Source organism: Vicugna pacos, unplaced genomic scaffold, assembly GCF_048564905.1.
Source record: "Vicugna pacos unplaced genomic scaffold, VicPac4 scaffold_19, whole genome shotgun sequence".
Lineage (NCBI taxonomy): Eukaryota > Metazoa > Chordata > Mammalia > Artiodactyla > Camelidae > Vicugna > Vicugna pacos.
This window is the reverse complement of record NW_027328740.1, coordinates 14,167,564-14,175,851: the sequence shown is the minus strand read 5'-3', so window position 1 is coordinate 14,175,851 and position 8,288 is coordinate 14,167,564. Positions and strand designations below refer to the sequence as shown.

The 8,288-nt window shown below is 44.7% G+C and overlaps 1 long non-coding RNA gene across 1 annotated transcript; it reads right to left on the bottom strand.

Moving 5' to 3' along the window:
* Nucleotides 1-2,709: 2,709 nt before the first annotated feature.
* Nucleotides 2,710-7,620, bottom strand: LOC140693037 (uncharacterized). The gene is made up of 3 exons (XR_012068688.1): nucleotides 7,448-7,620; nucleotides 3,005-3,075; nucleotides 2,710-2,796 (listed from the first exon to the last, which is right to left on the bottom strand). It is a non-coding gene; the product is annotated as an uncharacterized lncRNA (long non-coding RNA).
* Between the last annotated feature and the right edge of the window lie 668 nt (nucleotides 7,621-8,288).

Genomic DNA, 8,288 nt, shown 5'->3' with positions numbered 1-8,288 from the left:
CACTTTCAGAAGTGTGAGATAAGTATAATCAAAATGAAGTTATGCTAATCGAAGTAGTATGGGTTGTTCATCACAACTAATGCAACACCAGCAATTGGAGATATACCAAACAACACACACAGGTACAGGTTATGGCATCAATGCCTAGGAGAAATTGTCCTCACAGAAATCCCATGGAATTGCGTAGAGACAAGAGTCTAAAATTTTCAATTAACAAAGCCCTAGAAGTCTACATTAGATACCTGATATTACCTGACCAGTAGAGATGAAGAAGAACAGTAAAAGAAACAGGAAGTACCATTTTCAGTTCCAAAGATATTGAAGGCGCAAAAGATAAGCTTTCAAACAACTAGTCTGCAAAACGCTATCCAGAACAAGTGTTGAAAATGAAGGTCAGGAAAACACTGAAGAACACCAGTGTCTCAGAATCACAAAAGGCAGAATACCAGAAAAGGGGAAGAGAAAGTCTCAACACGAGCCAAAAATATCAGGAAACTCAATGGTTGTGATAATATCAGGGCTAAAATTCAGTCCTTAGCAGACTAGATAATGCAGAGGGACGCGTGAATGACTGTGAAGACAGGGGAAGAGAAAAACCTCGGTCAGAAGCAGACATAGGAAAGCAAGTGCAAACAAATGAAAACATTGCAGTTGAACCCTGGGTTAAGACAGGGCATGAAAGAATAGAAATCATGAGTCCCAGATGGAAAAGCAAGAGATAAAGAAACAAAAAGTGTCTGAAAATTTATCTGTAGAAAAATCAGACTGAAACTTGCTGAAAGCCAAGAAAGAATCATCTATGCGAATTCAGGAATTACACAGCATCCGAAGGAGGTGGAATCCCAATAGACCTACCAGCAGCTGTATGATTCAAATCAACAAAGTTCACGAATATCCGAGTGATTTAAAATGCACCTGGAGGAAACAACATAGTCACAAGGAAACCTCCAGAGGGGTTTCAGCTGATATCTCGGCAGCAATATTGCAGGACAGGGAGGAGTGCCAGGACACAGACCATATCCTGAATGGCCAAATGCTGCCACCTAGGGTAGCCTATGCCACATGAACACCATTTCAAATAACGGCAGAGCTAGAGAATTCTACAGACCGGCAAATCTTAAAAGAATTCAGCAGTTCAAAAGTTTTTCTAAAAGAAAGGTTGAGAAAACTCCCCTGAATAGAAAAGCAGCAAGATGGAATGGAAAGAAGAAACCATTATTGGAAATGCAAGAAGAGCATGTGTGGCAGAGAAGAAAGAAGAAGAACTTAAGGAGGACATCAAAACCCTAAAGATGGGAGAGGGAAGCAGGAAATCATAGGTGATTGGAAGCACTCTCTTAAGTGAATCAGCTTATTTGACTCTGTTTGAAGCGAAAGGAGAGATGCATGGCCTGACGTGTTTGCAAAACAAGCGAGAAGAAGACCAACAAAGAATCAAACCAACAAACAAGCACCAAAATGGTATGGTTGGCTGACATATACAAAGGGAACCATGATTATTCAAAAGAAAATACTCAAGGTGAGGTCAAGGGTCATTCAGAACGCATCGACCCAGTATCGTGGCTTGCATGTACTCAGCACACTTGTATTCGGAAATCAGAAGCGTGCATTCATATTCGTAAATTTTGATTCATAAGAGCATATCGTGACCTAACACTAATGCCGATTTGGAATCAAATGGATTCCTAGTCCGTGATGTAGACTTGTATGTCTTCCAACAGGATGAAGGAATGCCATATTCTAGGCTACGTAGAGAAGAAATGTAAGAAGCCTATAACAAAGGCAAGTAGCTCTGCCAAAGTGTACTAAGTGCAAAAGAGACCGACAGCAAAGTGCACATTGGGGTTGGTTTCATTTCTTGGAATTTCAGCCCCCATGAATCCAATGGATCCATGTCCTGAGAGTGTGGGTGTTTCAGCAGAAATCAGGCGACGCATATGTATTCCGGGTGTACGGATATTATAGGAACATAAGTCTCCTTTAGTGGGTCCCTGTGTACTGTGAACTGTTAGAAAGTTTAAAGACGTGTGAAACCATCAACTGAAAAGGGACACACTTCCCTCCATTGGTACGGTGCATAGAGCTCTGAACAAAAGGAAAGAGGGAAGAAGAAAGGCCCATGGGACGCTAGTGGGTAGAATCACATTTACCTTAGGAACCTCTCGTCGGATGCAGCCCCTCCCCCAACACTGACAAGATGCAGCAGCCATTGGGGATGGCAGTTAGCGGTTGGATTCCAGGTGGAATGTTGGTGTTTACCGCGAGGCTTGTTGTGGCTGTTGGATCCTAGGTAACCGGGCAGAGTTCTGTGGGTGGATCAGTGTGATGGAGGGGCTGCCGCCCTCTGTGGAGCTTGGCTTAGGTCTTTGTTCCGGGAAGCTGTGTAAGTTCGAGATACTGCTGCTGCCCAAAGACCTGAGGTCACAGGTCAGTTTCCAGAACCTGAAAGGGCAGACAGTGGAAGATCTGCCTGTCATCAGCTTACTGGTGAGGCTCCGAGGTACTTTCAGACTTGCCCAGTCCTGATGAAGTCGACTTTAGGGGAGACACAAAGAGAAGCTGGCCGATAAGCTGGCTGCACGGATTGAGGAGAGATGCGAACACATGGATGAGAGATGTTCTGCTACAATGGAGAATACTGGCGTGGAGACAGCTGTAGAGGATACCAGGCTCAAAAGACATTCATGAGACATATTGAAACTCACTGATACAGGCAGAAACATACGGAGTGCCAACGTGGACTTGAGGAAGTTCCTCAATTCTCTTCTCCAATAACGGGTCCAAGGTCCCTGACGTCTGAAGGAGAAGAAATGGCAGAGATGATCAAAACGCTCCTGTTCTTGGAAGAGGTCGTGAGAATCCACACGTCCCAAGGGGCATTCCCAAGCCATTCAGACCAAAATTCAACAAGCCCAGGTAAGCCTTTTCCCAGGTTTGGGCCTAGCTAGTGAGCACTTGCCCTTGCCTCCCCTCCACTCAGGCATCCATTTTGAAGGATCAGTACCTGAGCTGCAATGAAGCCATTACGAGAAGAGCAAGCCCCTCCTAGAATCAGAGTTCCTCCAGCTTCACTCTCTGTGAACAACAGTGAACACCTTAAAGGTCAAATAGTCTCGGCTGTAATAGATAAAATTGAATACTTAGCTCACACCTGGAAAAGATGTCCTTCCGCTAGATTCAGCAAATGTTGTGTTTATGTCTTCCCTGGGGTGAAGGGAGTGTGGTAAGTGAGGGGAATCTTTGACTGAACATGAATCTGTATTAGGCTTCAGTTTTTCAAGACAGTGAAGGTAAATAGTACAAGTCAGAAAGTGAACTGAACTGTAAAAGTCGCCAATGACATTAAAGATACAGCTTATGTGGATCGTCTATCACTTGAGTCAAGCCCCCGGGGGCACTATATCATGGGGGTGCAGACTTGGTTGCGTTAAATGGCTTTAAACTACAGGATCGGATGATTAAGCATTCTCAACACTGATAGAAAAACACCTGGTTCTCAATAGACTAGCATAACTGCAGCAGGATTCTCCTAGCTAGAATGCCTCTAGGTGCTTTTGGATTCAAACCTAAATGTATATATTTGGTTTGTTTCCTCTTGTATTTTCCTAGAGAGGGATGTTACCCCTTGAAATGCCAACATTGGCCAGTAGGTGTCATTCGGATACAGGGTACCACATGCACAAGTTTATCCAAGGTTGGGGGTTATTCCATGTTTCCAAAAGTTATTTCATGGTTCCTGTTGGTTTCGGAGGCTTCAACCTTAAAGAGCTGACATGAACCCTTGAACAGTTTGGACTGCTAGTTTGCATTCTATCTGTCTAGCTTTTCCGTAGAGCTGACAAAATGTTACCAAAATTGACAAGTCTGGCTTCTTGGTCGATTTAGTGTGTTTCAAAATATAACTCCATTTTTGCATAACTCCCAAAACATGTAAATGAGTTCTGTTAAACTTCTTAAAGACTGCAAATGGGATATCAACACAATGTCAAAATAGTTGTCTTCGGACAATCCCTCCCACCACGGCTGTATAGAAACAAAGAGCTAAGCAAATATCACATTTCTGTGAAATGTATCTGGATAGTGTTGATTCATCGATGCCCAGTTGGCAGAGAAGAAGTGCAACCTGCACTCACTCGCTCCCATGTACAGAGCAATGGAAACATCCACTCACCCAGCCCTTAGCATAGGACACTGGCCGAAGAGAGGTCTGTTACTCCCAAAGACAGGATGAGGCCTCAGGACACCTGGAAGCAGGAGAATGCAAAGCAGGGAATGGAAACCAGTGCAGGTTCGGACCCCTGGTGATGGAGCAACAAGGGTGAAACTCTGTTTAACTTGGACGCACACTCTCAAGCGGACAGGAGACATGGGTTTGAAGGTGATGTGCTGAGATTTACAAGAGTGCCCAGCAGATGCTTGGCTGAGAGAACTCAAAGAAACCAGCGCAAAATATCCCCACAGTTAATTCTGAGACCAAGATCCAAGCTGCCAAATTTGAGGTAGCAGAGGCAATGGTCAGTGAGGCATAGAGCTACGGATGATGGCACACGCTGAGTCTCAGGGATCTGGAGTGCGTTGTGGGATGTGGTGGGTCGAATCAAGAGAGCAAACCGAACTGTGTACCAATAATAAACCAACCACACTGGTCGCGCGGTTGCGATTACCGATATGTCCCATGGCCACACCCAGTACATCTGCAGGACCAGGGACCAATTGGGAATTTTGCCAATAGAGCACGTGTGGGGCTGAATCAGAGATATCGTGCATCTGGTCTGAGGGATCCAGGGGGCCTTGAATTTGAAATCAGAATGAAAAGCCTTAGGATATGCTACATTCGTAACCTGGGCTGGGATTATGGTTTGGTTTGAGTCACAGGATGCGCAACAACTCTGTGGTTGCCTTCGTGCACCCGTGCCACAAGGATGAGAGGACAAGGAAGAGTGGTCCAAGTCCACAGCGCGAGAAGAGGAAGCATTCCCTTCAGCACTATCTCCCAAAAGCGGATGCTACATTTTGGATGGCACCGGCACGGTACGGCACCTAGGACAACAAGGAAGGTCTGTGGGATCATTCCAGCAGGCCCTGATATGTGACATCCATAGATATGCTTCCACTGGTGTTTCTGTAGACAGAGAAGCTCTGGAAAGAACTGATTTCTTTGGGACATTCCCGTGGCAATAAAAAGCAGAAGAGCACTCTCAGTTTGCTGTTTTGGAAACACTCCAAAATGACATAGAGAAGAATGCAGAGCTGAGAACTTTTAGAAGCTTCATTTCCACAAGAGGAAGTGTCCTGTGCACTTTCAGAAGTGTGAGATAAGTATAATCAAAATGAAGTTATGCTAATCGAAGTAGTATGGGTTGTTCATCACAACTAATGCAACACCAGCAATTGGAGATATACCAAACAACACACACAGGTACAGGTTATGGCATCAATGCCTAGGAGAAATTGTCCTCACAGAAATCCCATGGAATTGCGTAGAGACAAGAGTCTAAAATTTTCAATTAACAAAGCCCTAGAAGTCTACATTAGATACCTGATATTACCTGACCAGTAGAGATGAAGAAGAACAGTAAAAGAAACAGGAAGTACCATTTTCAGTTCCAAAGATATTGAAGGCGCAAAAGATAAGCTTTCAAACAACTAGTCTGCAAAACGCTATCCAGAACAAGTGTTGAAAATGAAGGTCAGGAAAACACTGAAGAACACCAGTGTCTCAGAATCACAAAAGGCAGAATACCAGAAAAGGGGAAGAGAAAGTCTCAACACGAGCCAAAAATATCAGGAAACTCAATGGTTGTGATAATATCAGGGCTAAAATTCAGTCCTTAGCAGACTAGATAATGCAGAGGGACGCGTGAATGACTGTGAAGACAGGGGAAGAGAAAAACCTCGGTCAGAAGCAGACATAGGAAAGCAAGTGCAAACAAATGAAAACATTGCAGTTGAACCCTGGGTTAAGACAGGGCATGAAAGAATAGAAATCATGAGTCCCAGATGGAAAAGCAAGAGATAAAGAAACAAAAAGTGTCTGAAAATTTATCTGTAGAAAAATCAGACTGAAACTTGCTGAAAGCCAAGAAAGAATCATCTATGCGAATTCAGGAATTACACAGCATCCGAAGGAGGTGGAATCCCAATAGACCTACCAGCAGCTGTATGATTCAAATCAACAAAGTTCACGAATATCCGAGTGATTTAAAATGCACCTGGAGGAAACAACATAGTCACAAGGAAACCTCCAGAGGGGTTTCAGCTGATATCTCGGCAGCAATATTGCAGGACAGGGAGGAGTGCCAGGACACAGACCATATCCTGAATGGCCAAATGCTGCCACCTAGGGTAGCCTATGCCACATGAACACCATTTCAAATAACGGCAGAGCTAGAGAATTCTACAGACCGGCAAATCTTAAAAGAATTCAGCAGTTCAAAAGTTTTTCTAAAAGAAAGGTTGAGAAAACTCCCCTGAATAGAAAAGCAGCAAGATGGAATGGAAAGAAGAAACCATTATTGGAAATGCAAGAAGAGCATGTGTGGCAGAGAAGAAAGAAGAAGAACTTAAGGAGGACATCAAAACCCTAAAGATGGGAGAGGGAAGCAGGAAATCATAGGTGATTGGAAGCACTCTCTTAAGTGAATCAGCTTATTTGACTCTGTTTGAAGCGAAAGGAGAGATGCATGGCCTGACGTGTTTGCAAAACAAGCGAGAAGAAGACCAACAAAGAATCAAACCAACAAACAAGCACCAAAATGGTATGGTTGGCTGACATATACAAAGGGAACCATGATTATTCAAAAGAAAATACTCAAGGTGAGGTCAAGGGTCATTCAGAACGCATCGACCCAGTATCGTGGCTTGCATGTACTCAGCACACTTGTATTCGGAAATCAGAAGCGTGCATTCATATTCGTAAATTTTGATTCATAAGAGCATATCGTGACCTAACACTAATGCCGATTTGGAATCAAATGGATTCCTAGTCCGTGATGTAGACTTGTATGTCTTCCAACAGGATGAAGGAATGCCATATTCTAGGCTACGTAGAGAAGAAATGTAAGAAGCCTATAACAAAGGCAAGTAGCTCTGCCAAAGTGTACTAAGTGCAAAAGAGACCGACAGCAAAGTGCACATTGGGGTTGGTTTCATTTCTTGGAATTTCAGCCCCCATGAATCCAATGGATCCATGTCCTGAGAGTGTGGGTGTTTCAGCAGAAATCAGGCGACGCATATGTATTCCGGGTGTACGGATATTATAGGAACATAAGTCTCCTTTAGTGGGTCCCTGTGTACTGTGAACTGTTAGAAAGTTTAAAGACGTGTGAAACCATCAACTGAAAAGGGACACACTTCCCTCCATTGGTACGGTGCATAGAGCTCTGAACAAAAGGAAAGAGGGAAGAAGAAAGGCCCATGGGACGCTAGTGGGTAGAATCACATTTACCTTAGGAACCTCTCGTCGGATGCAGCCCCTCCCCCAACACTGACAAGATGCAGCAGCCATTGGGGATGGCAGTTAGCGGTTGGATTCCAGGTGGAATGTTGGTGTTTACCGCGAGGCTTGTTGTGGCTGTTGGATCCTAGGTAACCGGGCAGAGTTCTGTGGGTGGATCAGTGTGATGGAGGGGCTGCCGCCCTCTGTGGAGCTTGGCTTAGGTCTTTGGTCCGGGAAGCTGTGTAAGTTCGAGATACTGCTGCTGCCCAAAGACCTGAGGTCACAGGTCAGTTTCCAGAACCTGAAAGGGCAGACAGTGGAAGATCTGCCTGTCATCAGCTTACTGGTGAGGCTCCGAGGTACTTTCAGACTTGCCCAGTCCTGATGAAGTCGACTTTAGGGGAGACACAAAGAGAAGCTGGCCGATAAGCTGGCTGCACGGATTGAGGAGAGATGCGAACACATGGATGAGAGATGTTCTGCTACAATGGAGAATACTGGCGTGGAGACAGCTGTAGAGGATACCAGGCTCAAAAGACATTCATGAGACATATTGAAACTCACTGATACAGGCAGAAACATACGGAGTGCCAACGTGGACTTGAGGAAGTTCCTCAATTCTCTTCTCCAATAACGGGTCCAAGGTCCCTGACGTCTGAAGGAGAAGAAATGGCAGAGATGATCAAAACGCTCCTGTTCTTGGAAGAGGTCGTGAGAATCCACACGTCCCAAGGGGCATTCCCAAGCCATTCAGACCAAAATTCAACAAGCCCAGGTAAGCCTTTTCCCAGGTTTGGGCCTAGCTAGTGAGCACTTGCCCTTGCCTCCCCTCCACTCAGGCATCCATTTT